The sequence below is a fragment of the Ambystoma mexicanum genome, chromosome 4p (assembly GCF_040938575.1).
Source record: "Ambystoma mexicanum isolate Mex_15411 chromosome 4p, UKY_AmexF1_1, whole genome shotgun sequence".
Lineage (NCBI taxonomy): Eukaryota > Metazoa > Chordata > Amphibia > Caudata > Ambystomatidae > Ambystoma > Ambystoma mexicanum.
In genome coordinates this window covers 830,310,516-830,323,519 of record NC_090927.1, presented here as the reverse complement: position 1 = coordinate 830,323,519, position 13,004 = coordinate 830,310,516, and positions in this window count along the sequence as shown.

The window sequence follows — 13,004 nt, the reverse complement described above, 5'->3', positions numbered from 1 at the left end:
CTCTATGGTGGTCGGGACCAACAGTCATATTCCTTCCAAGTGGAGTATGCGCATAATCGACCGTTCGTGTGGTTAGTAGACTATAGAGTGGTATACTAAGCTTTGGATTGTGCGGAGTGCAAAAATTACATTCCGTTGGATCTCACCTCCGTTATTCTTGTGGTTCTCTCGGAACTTGTCTCGCGTCCCGTGTATCCTCCAGTCGGCGTGATGTCCGCCATCTTGCGGATGCCGAGTTAATAAACATAGACGTACGCGACGTCAACTCGTCACACGGTTAGTCCGTTTTTGATGTTGTCGGAAGCGGGCGCTAGTTCAAATGCTCCAGTGCGGGTGTATATATCGCGAGCAGTAGATGGCGACCGCCATTTTGGAGATAGCAAATATGTATCTAGTAGTCCTCGTAAGAGCCATTTCCGGAGTTCCTCTGTTTAAAGATACAAGGATAGATGTTGTTCATGGGGACATCATATCTTTCTCTGGGGGAATCATGTAACCGCCCTATGTTGTTGGAATTATGTACGACTAAGTTTCCAAAACACTTTACAGCTGCGGTGTGCAGTCATGATAAATACACTTATACATGAGGTCATAATTAACGGGTGGCAGCGCTATAATACTGCCAGAGTCTGCCAGCATATCTCCTCATTTAACCTATTCCGATGACGGCTCATTCTAAAAATGCATTGCTGTTCTCTTCTGAGTAGCATCGCTCCAATATTCCCTCCGCGTTTGGGTACTGTTATTTTCTCGGGGACTGTCCAGCTGATGTCGTTCTCTGAGTGTTTGGTATATAATGTTCGACCATGGAGCTGTAATCCTCTTACGTCTGATGTTCGATCTGTGTTCACAGATTCTTATTCTTACCAGTCGTGTGGTCATGCTCACGTGCTTCTTGGCACAGGGGCATTGGATCAAGTATACCACAAGTGTGGTGTTACAGTTGGTGAAAGTTCTTTGTTGTCACGGCATGTTCCATCCTGTGTCTATAGTGGTGGAACGTTTAGTGAACGGGCAGACCGAGCATGTGCCGCAGGGAGCATGTCCTGTGGCTTTTGAGTGCTGCCAGAGACATGCTTGGTTATCATTTGTGGGTACTTCCTTATAGGTATGTACTAAATTCTCTCTGATGTTTCTCCTTCTTTTGACAGCAAATAAAGGGGTACTGAGTCTCGTTTCTCCGATGTTGAGAAGGTACCAGTGTTTTTTTTATTTCTTTTTTAATCCTGTTGATCACGGGTGAATGGCTTAAGACTGCTGTTATTTGGTTCTCATCCCTGGTCTTTTTGGGATGTTGTGTTAGTGTAACTTCTCTTGGTGTATTGCGTGCTCTTTTACTTGCATGTCGTATTGCTCTTTCAGGTTAATTCCTTTCTCTTAGTCTATGGCTCAATGTTTCTGCCTGAACATCAAATTCCTGTCTGGTTGTGCAATTTCGTCTAAATCTCAGGAACTGCCCAAAGGGCAGATTTTCTCGTAAGGTCCTTTGGTGGAAACTCGTGAATTTCAGCAATGAATTCCTTTCTGTGGGTTTCTGAAAGACTGTAGTTTCCACCTTGTGTCCATGTCTAGTGAGTTTCAGGTCCAGAAATGTTGCAGTGCTCTTGCTGTATTCATGAGTGAATTTAAAGTATGTGTGGGGTTTCCTGTTTTAGGGTTTATTTTTTTTTTTTACTTCTGCAGGTTTTTTTCCGGTGTTTTAAAAAAAAGTCAGGATCTGTGTTTATCAGTGTTTTCCCGTTTGCCCAACTGTTTTTCCAGGTGTAAACACAGAAATGTTATTTTATTGCTTCATTGCGTGCATATGTAGGGTAATCTCTCAATGCGAAATGTTCTAAACAATTTCATGTTAATCCAGTAATCTGTTGCTTGTTTGTTTATTTTATTTATAAAGCGCGCCTGACCCAGAGGTAATTGGGCGCTGTTAGGACATTAACGGTTACAAAGGTCAGTCATGGTAAGATTACAACAGTAATGTAAGATGTATACATATTATACATATTATACATTTTATACAATCAAACGTTCGAAGTCATGGCAAAAGTACAGGGCATCGTATAAGCAAAATGTGTAGTCCATCAAAGGTCACTGGTATTTACGGCTATGGCGATTATATTTTGTTGAGTAGTCAAGTGATAACATGGCTCCTGAATTTGTTAAAAGCTTGAATCATTTGAATATTCTGAGGGAGGTAGCTGGGCGCTAATACTGGGAAGCTGGTGCCACCGGCTCTTTTTAAATTAAATCTAGGCACCACCAGACAAGGTCTGTTGGATGATCTAGTAGTTCTGTTGGGCACTTTCCATGTGAACCTGTCTGTGAGATGGGGGGGGGCTTGGTGGTTAAGCGCTTTGTGAGTGAGGCAAATAGTTTTTAAGTCGATTTTATCATGTATAGAGAGCCACTTGTGTTGCTTTCTAGTTTCTGATATGTGCTCTCTTTTGGGAAAATTTAACGCTACTCTGAGCGCGTTATTTTGCATGATCTGCAGTTTATTTAGAATGGCTTTATTGGCACCAAGGTAGAGACTGTTACAGTAATCCAATTTGGATTGTATGAGCGCTCTCGCCAGTGTCAGGCAGCTAGTGGGGGAGAGAAAAGGTCTGCATGCTCTAATCAGTTTGCCAGTGTAGGCAGTGGCAGATGAGGTCATGTTTATCTGTTTAGTTAAGTTAGATTGTGCATTGAGGTAAAAACCTAAAGTTTTTACATGTTTGGCTACGGGTATATTGTTCCCATCAATTTGTTGCATTCCTACAAATCAAAATTATTGTAATAAATCATGCAATACTTCTGCAAGGCTCTGCCCATCCGTGCCCTTTCTTTTCTTCCCATAAAGACTTTTATTTGGGAAAAAGACCTTTCCACATTGGCACTGGACACCCGCTTCAGCGCAGGAGACAATTGGGCGTGCGCATTTTGGCGCGCCCAGTTCAAAGCTGCGACGTTTGGACGCAGGGATCTTTTGGCGCGGGATAGTCACATTACTGTTTTTCTGCAGAAGTTTCTCCAACTTCTTGTAGGGATACACGTTTGCTTCGTGACTAACGTTACTATGTCGTGTTGTCACTAATGACGTCAGCACTACTGGATATTTATCATTAGTCAACCTGGGCCAGTGATGCAGCACCTGTATGTGCAAAGACATCAGCTGGATAGGGTTTAAACGGTTGCCTAAGAGAATATCAGCTCACAAACGTGGAATGCACCGGTCCACCTGGGGGTTGGCCAAACAGTGGCTGGCATCTTTCGTTTCTCATTCGGGATGTTGTGCGCATAGGGGACACGAGGGCCCTTTCAGGGACCTTCTCTCAGACCCCCCACTGGTCGACCTGTCGACCACTTCTAACCTATTCACCTTTGCCCTTGGCAGCCAAATCTTTGTCAGTCCTCCCAGGTGTCCATAGAATCTTGCATGATCATCTAAACTCCAAGTTAACATAGCAGCAGTTTCTGTCTGTGTCACACCACACCTATTTTCCCCAATATTCCTGGTAGTTGTTGTGATCTTCGAACACTACTTCAGTCAGGAACAGTGGACACTGTTATTTGCATCCTCAGTGTATTTGAGGCTCCTATTATCTTATCATCTTCTTTGGAAGTTGTTTCTACTAATACTTTAATTCCTAACAGTATTTTCTATCATTGTTCGGCATTGTGTGATACATATCCTGGTCACACACCGTGTCAGTAGCACCAGTATTAGTGCTGCTTGCTACACCTTCAGTCCATTCTCCATCCATGTAGGTATCCATGAGAATATATATGACAGCCAACCTTCATATTTTCCTGCCCCTTTTGCTTCTTCCTCCATTTTGGCATGCATTTGTGACAATCTGGTAGCAGTCTCCGTTAGTGTTCTGTTAACTTCATCATTTGCTGGAACGAACGTACAGCAAAAAGATCCAATCTTGGTGCAAACTCCTCCTTCCATTGCTGTGAGAATATCGAGAGCATACATGTTCTGGAGGGCCATCAACCTTACTGCTCAGAGCTCTTCTTTTATGGCATTGAAGCCGTTGACAGTTGAGTTTATTGTTTGCATCAGCTCCCACCTTGTAATCTGCAGCCATTTTGCGTTTGTGTATGTCTGCACTACAGGAACTACTGATGCGAAAAACATCTACGTTCTGCTGAACAGCCGATGCTCAGGTGTTATGTCGTCCAGAGAGACTTCCATTGCTGTTGATATGTAGTTTCCTCTCTTTATCATAGTTAATGCCACTGACCTTTTTTCTCCTTTTGGTATCGTCCATTTTAGGGAACTCATTTGTTTTGATGTCCTTTTGTGGAACTTCTAATGCTGGCATGTTGATGTGTGCCAGTGAGCATACTCCTCCCTAGTTGGGTGGCAGCTTCTTGTATGTTTTCAATCCACATGCCCAATAGTGATCCATTAATACTGCTGTCCCAACTTTCATGCCTAGAACCCTTACTGTCTGCTTGCAATCTTTGTTTTCTCCAACCTTTACTGCTCTGACATTCTGGAAACATAATACTGCTTTCTTCAGTGGTATTGTGGGACCCACCTATCTTCACCAATGCCTTCCTAAATACTGTCCCTTTCGAGCGCTCCGCTCATCTACCTTCAACCTTCTGCGAGTGAGCTGGTTCTCTAAGCAGAGACTTGGAGGGAGATTTTTATCCTCAGCAGGGGCCTCCCTCTGTAATAGCCTCCCTGCCACCCTCCATCTTGAGCCTGATCTCCTTAAATTCCGGAAACTCCTGAAGACATTACTCTTCTCCTCGTCCTTCTCTCTCCCCCTACCCTGCTAATCCTCTCTCTCTGCTCTATCCCTCTATCCCTCCTTTTCCACACAGCATGCTTACTGGCCACCGGGACTACCTCAGAGTCTCACAGGTCCCCGGAACCCTCGCCAGTCCTCCAGCACTTGCCTCAGGGCCTACACTTGCCTCATTACTACTCATTACTACTGAACTCGGTCAATTGTCTCAAGAGGATAGCTCAGTGTCAACGTGCTCACCTTGGAAGCAAGATGACAGAGCAACACAGTTTCGATCCCCGGGTCCACGCTTAGAAACCTCTGTGTATTAAGCACGTTTTAAATAACCTATTCTATCATAGCAACTACCCATTGAGAATGGCATCTCTCAGCAGTTACCCAGTTCTGACCAACTGGGGCACCAAGTCTCCACCCCCCTGCACTTCTCCTCCTCCCCCTTCCCCTCTCCTGTATCGTCTTGTGCAGTTGCACGTTCTGAATGTACCATGCCTTGAAGATCGTCTATCCTATCCTCCCTGCAGAATCGTTGTAAGACCTATTTGTTGTTATCTTCACTGTTATCTGTATTATATGCACTTAATCTTCTTGAGCAGACTGGTTATGTTTCAGAAACTCAAAGGCTCTGAATGACTTGTTTTTCTCCCCTGTTCCCTCCCTCCTTGAGCGCCTTGAAACACTTGCCTTGTGTATAGGCGCTTTGCAAATTAACATTACCATACCATTACCATCCATTTTAGGGTTGCCATCTTCCCTTGGAACCTTCCTCGGGTAGTACACATTGATAAATACATAGGGCATTGTGCTCTTGCTGCTGGTATTTCAGTTACCAGTCACGTCCTGGAGGCACTCATGGCGTAGGGCATAAGAGAGCAGACATAGCAGCTCTCCCCAGTGGTTTGTTTGCCTACTTTGGACATGTGCTTGTAGCACATGTTATTGGATACTTGAGCAGTATCAGTGATATAGAGATCAACCCCTCCTATATCTACATGAACACTGCGTCTACCTCTCCTGACTGGTCTGGCAGTGCTTCCCTCTCCACCTGACATGGTAACCACACCTGCCGGAATTGGGGTTGTGTTAGTAGTGGTCACAGCTTTATTTTCTATAACAAAAGACATTCTCCAAAAAATGAGGCCAAAGACAATAAGTGAAAAAAGGACACAAGTCTTCACTATCACAATTTTAATAATGGCATTCATTACTTACTCTGCTTCGGAACATTGTGTAGCTTTGAAGATATTGAAGAACTTCCTGAAATGCGCTAAAAAATGCATTATTTGGTTAGTTCTTATTATATTAAGCTCCGTGATTGGGCTGTTCTGCTATTGCAATAAGAAATAATTGTTCCTATACAATGCGTATTCTAGGATCACAAAGTACTGCAAGTACCAACGGATTTCCTCTATTCAGTTGTGGGAATGTTTGGGGTAAGTAGGTGAGGAAAACATGGAAAAATACACTGGGAGAGGGTCTTTGTGTATGGTTAGATTTCCTAACCAACAGGGCAAATTGGCCTTGCAAGGTCACGGGGTGAGGGTCTTCGGGAAGCATGGACAATGGAGTGGTAACAGTCGCTACTTTCACGATGAATGATGTCACTGTGCAAAAAGAAAAATAATAAACAGTGTCTCCTCACTCTGGATGTGTAGGAAGTCCTTTCCCTATCTCTCTTGCTCTGGAGCGAGTTATCATGGGATGGCTTTTGCTGGCCGGTGATGCTCCTCGGTGATAAGTTTGCTCTTCTTCTTGTGTAACGTTGGCATTTTTGCTGTCGTTGCTAGGATAGGCTGCTGCTCAACAGGGCTTGACATCCACGATGTAATTCTAGGACTTTTTGCCTGGGATCTCCACCGCTCGATCTGTTACTTCCTCAGTGATATGCAGGCCCATAAATGTGGGCTTGAACCATGTTCTGGTGAAGTCACGCAGAAGGACAGTCTCTCCAGGATAAAGTGGTGGTTGCTTAATTGTTCGTCATTGGCTTCCATATTGTTGCCTCCTTCTTTACCTTTGGGCCTCTCCCATTCTCCCTGCAGTTGGTGAGAAATAAAAGAGGCACTAGACATCAAGGAAGCAGTGTACTCATACATTTCTTGTCCCAATACATCAGACTTTTTCTCAGCATTCAATAATGCCCTAGTGGGAGGTGCCAGGGGAAGTCGCAGGCGACGCCCAGTTACCACCAAGTGTGGGGTTAAATGGTGCTCAGACCCTGTGTCAGAATCTGATTCCTCAGACTCTTGGCTCACCTGTTTGTTTCTTGTCTTCTTTTGCTTGATGGTTACAGTTCTCTTTCTTTCTGCAGGTTCAGGACTTATGGAGGAAAGGGCGAGTATCCTCCGACGCCAGGCTGCATGCGTGCAATAGGTAGGAGGAACCCCGAGCTAGAGTCCAAGGAGGAGGCGTTCAGTCTGGAGTGTGTTCAAGTGTTCCAGGGAGGATTCCAGGAAGGGATTCCAGGAAGGGATCGGACAAGAGCACCAGGAAAGTACAGGAGACTATACGAGAATGCAGAGAAGACGAGGAGCGGCGTGCGGGGCCGAACACACCAGGAAGGGAAGAACAAAGGGAAAAAGGACCTTGCAAGGAGCGAAGCCCGGAGGTAGCAAAGGAAGAACAAAGGGAATGGGACCAGGGAAACAACTTACCAGATGCGCTGAGCACGGACAAGCCGAGCGTTGAGACGCGCTGAGCCGCGAGGCGTGGCACTTTTCACGGAGCTGCAAAGAATACCAGGAAGCTAGACCACGGATTTTCCCACTGTCGGCCATGTTGAGGGTAAAATTGGATGTCGTAACACGGCGCCTGAGCGACTAGGTCATCCAGAAAGGGCAAAACCAGCGATTCATGACACCGTGGTCTGTTGCGCAATGCAAATAAAGCCAATGGTAAACAGTGGAGCCAGCTTGTATTCAATGTTTTCTTTATTTTAGCTATATTCTCTTTGAGCAGCCTGTTGCAGCGCTCACACACCCCGTTTGCTTGCGAGTGATACGCACAAGAGAATTTGTGATGTATGCCTAGCAAGGTTGTGATGTGATGAAACATCTAATTGGCGAAGTGAAGGCCGTTGTCAGACCGCAGAACCTCACACAAGCCCCATTGTGGGAAAATTTCCCGAACCAGGAATTTTGCCGCTCTAATGGCATAAGGATGGGCACAGGTACCAGCTTTGATCCAGCGGGAAAATGGGCACACAACCACTATCATGTAGCGGTACCCCTGGCATACTTGTAGCATGTCCACATAATCGACATGTAGGTGTTGGAATGGACCCATTGGGCAAGGTATGGCTCCTCTCACTACCCTTAGTGTATGGCCTGCTGTAAATTGCTTGCAAATGAGGCAATTAGTCATGAATACTGCCACATATGTTGCCAGGTTGGGGCAAAACCACTCTTCTCCAATATGAGCAGCAAATACATCCTTCCCCATATGGGTTGGATGGTGTAGTTGTGTCAGTGCTGTGTGTAATAATGATAATGGCATCACCACTTTCCCTGTGTTTTCTTGCCGCCATAGGGAATCAGTTGGAGATATGGAACATCCCCTTCTTATCCATAATTCCTTCTCTTCCTTTGGTGCAGCTCCCTGACGTTCCGTAATTTGTGTCACTGGTAGTGTTATACCCCTCCTTTAACACCATTGTTCGAATATGGTTACGCACCTGGGATGGAGTGTCCATTTCTAAGATGTGTAGGGGAGGGATGGTATCACAAGTAGAGACTGACACAATAGGTACAGTTTGTAAAACCTTTTTTTAAATGATTGGGATTAGAAAAACTCCTGCCCTATAACTAAGAAGGGAGTAGTCTCGACCATCAAATAATAAATAATGCAGTAGTAGTGGAGTCTATCAAATCAAAATAGCAAATGCTCAAAAACCTAATGCCTGCCCTATCTCTTTTACATAAAGCGTGACAACGAAAAATGTCTACAAAAGGGAAAAATCAGTGTTCAAATGATAATGTGGTTGAACCAGCTCTCCTCCCACGTTAGGCCTCACGGAGTATGGTGATCCTTGTAGGCAGGATGACACACTCTGGTTTGGCTTTCCATACAATATACACAGTTCAAAAAGCCGTGCATCTAGGCCTGCCTGGCCTTCCACGCTTGAGACTCTTTCTCATTCTTCCAAAATAATGTCTTATCCAAAACGTTCCCAAAAGATCCCCCTCTTCTGGGCTCAGACCTTTCACCACACAGTTCTTCTAGATCTCATTTTGTCGGGCTCAGATCTCCTATGATAAAGTTCAACACAAGTTGTAAGGGGGGCTCCCTTCCCCAAGCCTATTTCACTTCGGGTCTCCCTTTGTCGGGCTCGGACCATTCACAATAACTTTCAACACAAACTTTGGGTCTCCCTCTGCCGGGCTCAGACCCCTTTTGGATGTTGAAGACTTTCGAATGTGCACGGCTAATTTGTCAGACCACTGCAGGACCACTTCGTTTCAAAGTTCACTGTGTTACTTTCACTCTTCCCTTCTCTAGGAATTAATCTTCTTCCTTTTACTTTCACTGTTCATTCGCTTTCTTGCTTTAAACAAATTACCTTTCACAGAGACTTTCGAGTGGGTTACTTCCGTTCACTGGACCACTCTGTTACTTAGTATTGCTGGTTTCCCAGCAGTTCTTTACATCAAAGTTCATTCACAGGTCTGTCTGCCTTTCTTCGCGTCTCATCCACACACGTGCAGCCTTCACTTGTGATATGATGTTGCTATTTCATTCACTTTGACACACACCATTCTCTCAGGTTGCATGCCAACTCCCCGGCTGTGTGCGCCTCTTTCTTGTTTGGTGTTTTCTGATTTTCGAGTCAAGTTGAGTACCACAGGCCTGACCTCGCCTTCCCAACTCTACCATTCACCCGGAAGGGTCACTGGTATCCTTGGAACACAATGCAATCTTTACTTGTTGGATATGGCCTTCTCCACGTGTCTTTTGTGGCCTGTCACAGGCAACAACCTCCAAAAGGGAAGCTTTGGGGTTTTTGGCCCACTGCTGTTGTCCCTTGGTCCGGTGCCCTGCTCCAGTAGGTGTGCCTTCGTCCTGAAAGTTCTGCTCGTTCTCGTGTTCCACCTTGCTCTGAGTGTGTCTTTGGTTTCTGCCTTTTATTCACGTGAGGAGAGCTAATTGGTATCAGGTGTATGCACTTAAGATTAAGTGCCGACTTTGCCTGACCTGATTAGTGGGACATGGACAGTACGATGTGTGTGTGGTCCTCCACCACAGGGGAAGATGCACGTTGAATGGAAAGGAACAGGGCAGCCTTTTTGTTTGGCTCCCTTCAGCTTTCCTGATCTGCTCCAGGGAGTCCCCACGCCATGCGGCTTCGACCTTTGGTGCCTGCACCAACCTTCTCTGCCAATGGATTGGGATCCATGTATACACCTGCAGCCCCTTCATAGGCTGCAGGTGTGCATGTTTATTCAGCCCTACCTGACTCCCATTAAAGGGACATTCCAAACCTTCACTACTCTTCGCAGGCATCTTCCTCTTCCCAGTACTAGAATGGTAAAAGAGCATATTCGTCATTGCTCTTAGTTGCCTCTTCTTCATCCCAGTACTGTTAAGTATCAATTGTGGAGAAATATGGGGAACTGGCTTACAATACCCATAAAGGTTGGAATGGGGTGGGTTGGTAGTCACTAGGGAAAGGGGATACCATGTCTAGCCCAAGGGCACCCCACACCCAGTTACCAAGGATCCTCCATCCAGGTGATTCATCCTTGCTTCTCCACCCCCGGGGTCGGCATCCAATAGTGGTGGCCTTTCTCTGGCCACCTGTGCAGTGGATCCAAGGGGAGAGAATACCCTCAGCTTTCTTGCATACCCTTCCCAATGCAGGTTGGACTGGGGTGTTTCACAGGGAAACTGAGACGAAAACTATACTTCATCTTTCTCTTGGTCCTCTCGGGGTTCAACTGGGAAACAACCAGGTCGATGGTCCAAGAAACCCGATACATCCCTTAGGTTAGATCCTCTTTGTTGGGATATTGAGTCTATTTTGAACACATTAAGAATTTCCTCCTCATTAGCCTTTCGTTTAAATTGGGGAGGTTCTGGTTTCATAAGGCAAGGAGTTCCAACTATAGAATTTGTAGAGTTTATTTGGGCTACCCGTGAGACCCATTGATCAAATTGGGGTATATCTCTCCCCAAGACCAACTGAGTTGGTAAGTGGGAGATCATTGCAACAGTCACATCCAGTTTCTTTCCTAAAATGGTAACAGAGAATTGGGTTAACAGGTATCTCTTTGTACGGCCATGTACACAAGTTACCTTCTATTTTCGTGCTCTTTCCCGCCCCTGGGGAAGTAACACTGTTCTTATGGCACTTTCCTTACTTCCTGTGTCCAATTCTGCCCAGATCTGTTTTTCCCCTCGGATAACAGGGATTTTATATGAGGTTTTCCCATTTGTGTACAAAAAAACATCAAGCTGTATTTGAATCTGATCTAGTTCCCTAGATTATGGAATTTTGGACATTCACTGTGATGCAGCAGGATTGTTATGCCACTCCATACTAAAGCCATTACACCTATGCGTTAAGCCTCAGAATCCTCCATCTTGCCTTGGTCTGAGGCCTCCTGCCGTCAGCTCCTCTGACATACCCACACTCCGCCTTGGGCATATTACACCAAGGCCCAGTAACAAGCCACAAGGGACACGTCAGCTGTATCCTGCGTCTTGTTTCAGCAAATGTTACAATATTACCATATATAGTACGATACAGTTGTTTATGCCAAAGGCTGCTTACCAACATTGCTACACTATCTACTCAGAACATGTAGCTGCAAGGCTTCTCCAGAAACAAGCTGCTTTCAGTATTGCAAGATATCTGCCACGTCATAGAAAGTAATACCTACCATTGTGAAAATGCTATAACGTATTAGTGATATGCTTATGACATGCTATATAAGACAAGCTCTGAAGCCCTCCATTAACAGCTCTGTCTAACAACTGCTTGCCACTTGTCATTCTGTATTTCTCCTAATTATCAGCTGATAATACTCTGTTTATTTTCTATCTAATACACAACAAGTGTTTTACCTATCAGCCTGGTGTCCAGTCTCCTTATTGTGGCAGGCTTAGGCCCAGGTGACCCTTGGGAGCGGTCTACAAAATGGTGCCGTGAGTGTTTGGGGCCTGAACTGCACAGAAGTTTGCTGCTGATGGCCATTGAGAAACTATGATCGCACGGCCCAGGAAATAAGGCCCTCGAAATACAGACAAGGCTGCTTCTATGAGGCGTGGCACACCTGTTGACTTCGAAGTTGCCAAATGCATGGTGTGATTCAGCGGCTGACCACAGACAATCTCCAGGGCAGCACAGCTATGAACCGCCAGCTGATGGGTAAAAACAACCTTTCCTTCTTTTATTTTCGGTGTCTATGTTTTTAACAGCTGTGAGACAGGCATGGTATCAAGAGAGACACTGGACCTCATTACGAGTTTGGCGGTAGCCTTGCTGGTAAAACCAGCAGGCTGCCGCCAATCTTGCAAAAATTTCCAGCACCTGCGATTGGACAATTACCGGGTCATTATGGCACCGCTGGACCCGGTAATTTCCCATTTGCGGGCACTGGAAAATATTCTTCCCCATTCCCATTGAGTCCTATGGGACTCAATGGGAATGGGGAAGCCGGATGCACCGGCACTATTCGTGAATGGTGCCGGTGCATCCGACATGCCCTGCTCGCGGGTGCTGGTTCGCCCGCCAGGCCAGTCCTGGTGGGTGGGAAGGCACCCGCGAGCAGAACATGTAGTTTGCCAGTCCAGTAACAACGGTACCAGCAAGCTTAACGGTACCGAAGTTAACGGACCGGCAAACTTGTAATGAGGCCCTCTGACTGAAGTGTTATCGTTTCAAAACCTTAATTTACTGTAATGCTGGGGTACTTGTAATACCTAACTGGCCCTAACTCTAAAGGGATGGTTCCATCAACTGATGTTTCTAAGGGCCGTCGATGTCTGATAGTCCAAAACCAAAATTCGTCTATGTCTAAACCTACGCTTGCCCTCACTCTTTGATAAAATGCGGTAGGAAGTCTATTTAAAGAAAAATAGCGATTAAAAGAAAATATATACCAAGGCTGGTTTCCGGTGGTCTTCTCACCAGGTGTAGCTCTGTCAGTGCCATCAAAGTTCAGCACAATCAAAAAGAGGTTGTTTGTTAACTGATCTCCACACTCTTTTCAAACAACTTCCAATGTCTTTAGTTCCTGGGGATTCCCTTCCCCAAGCTTCAAT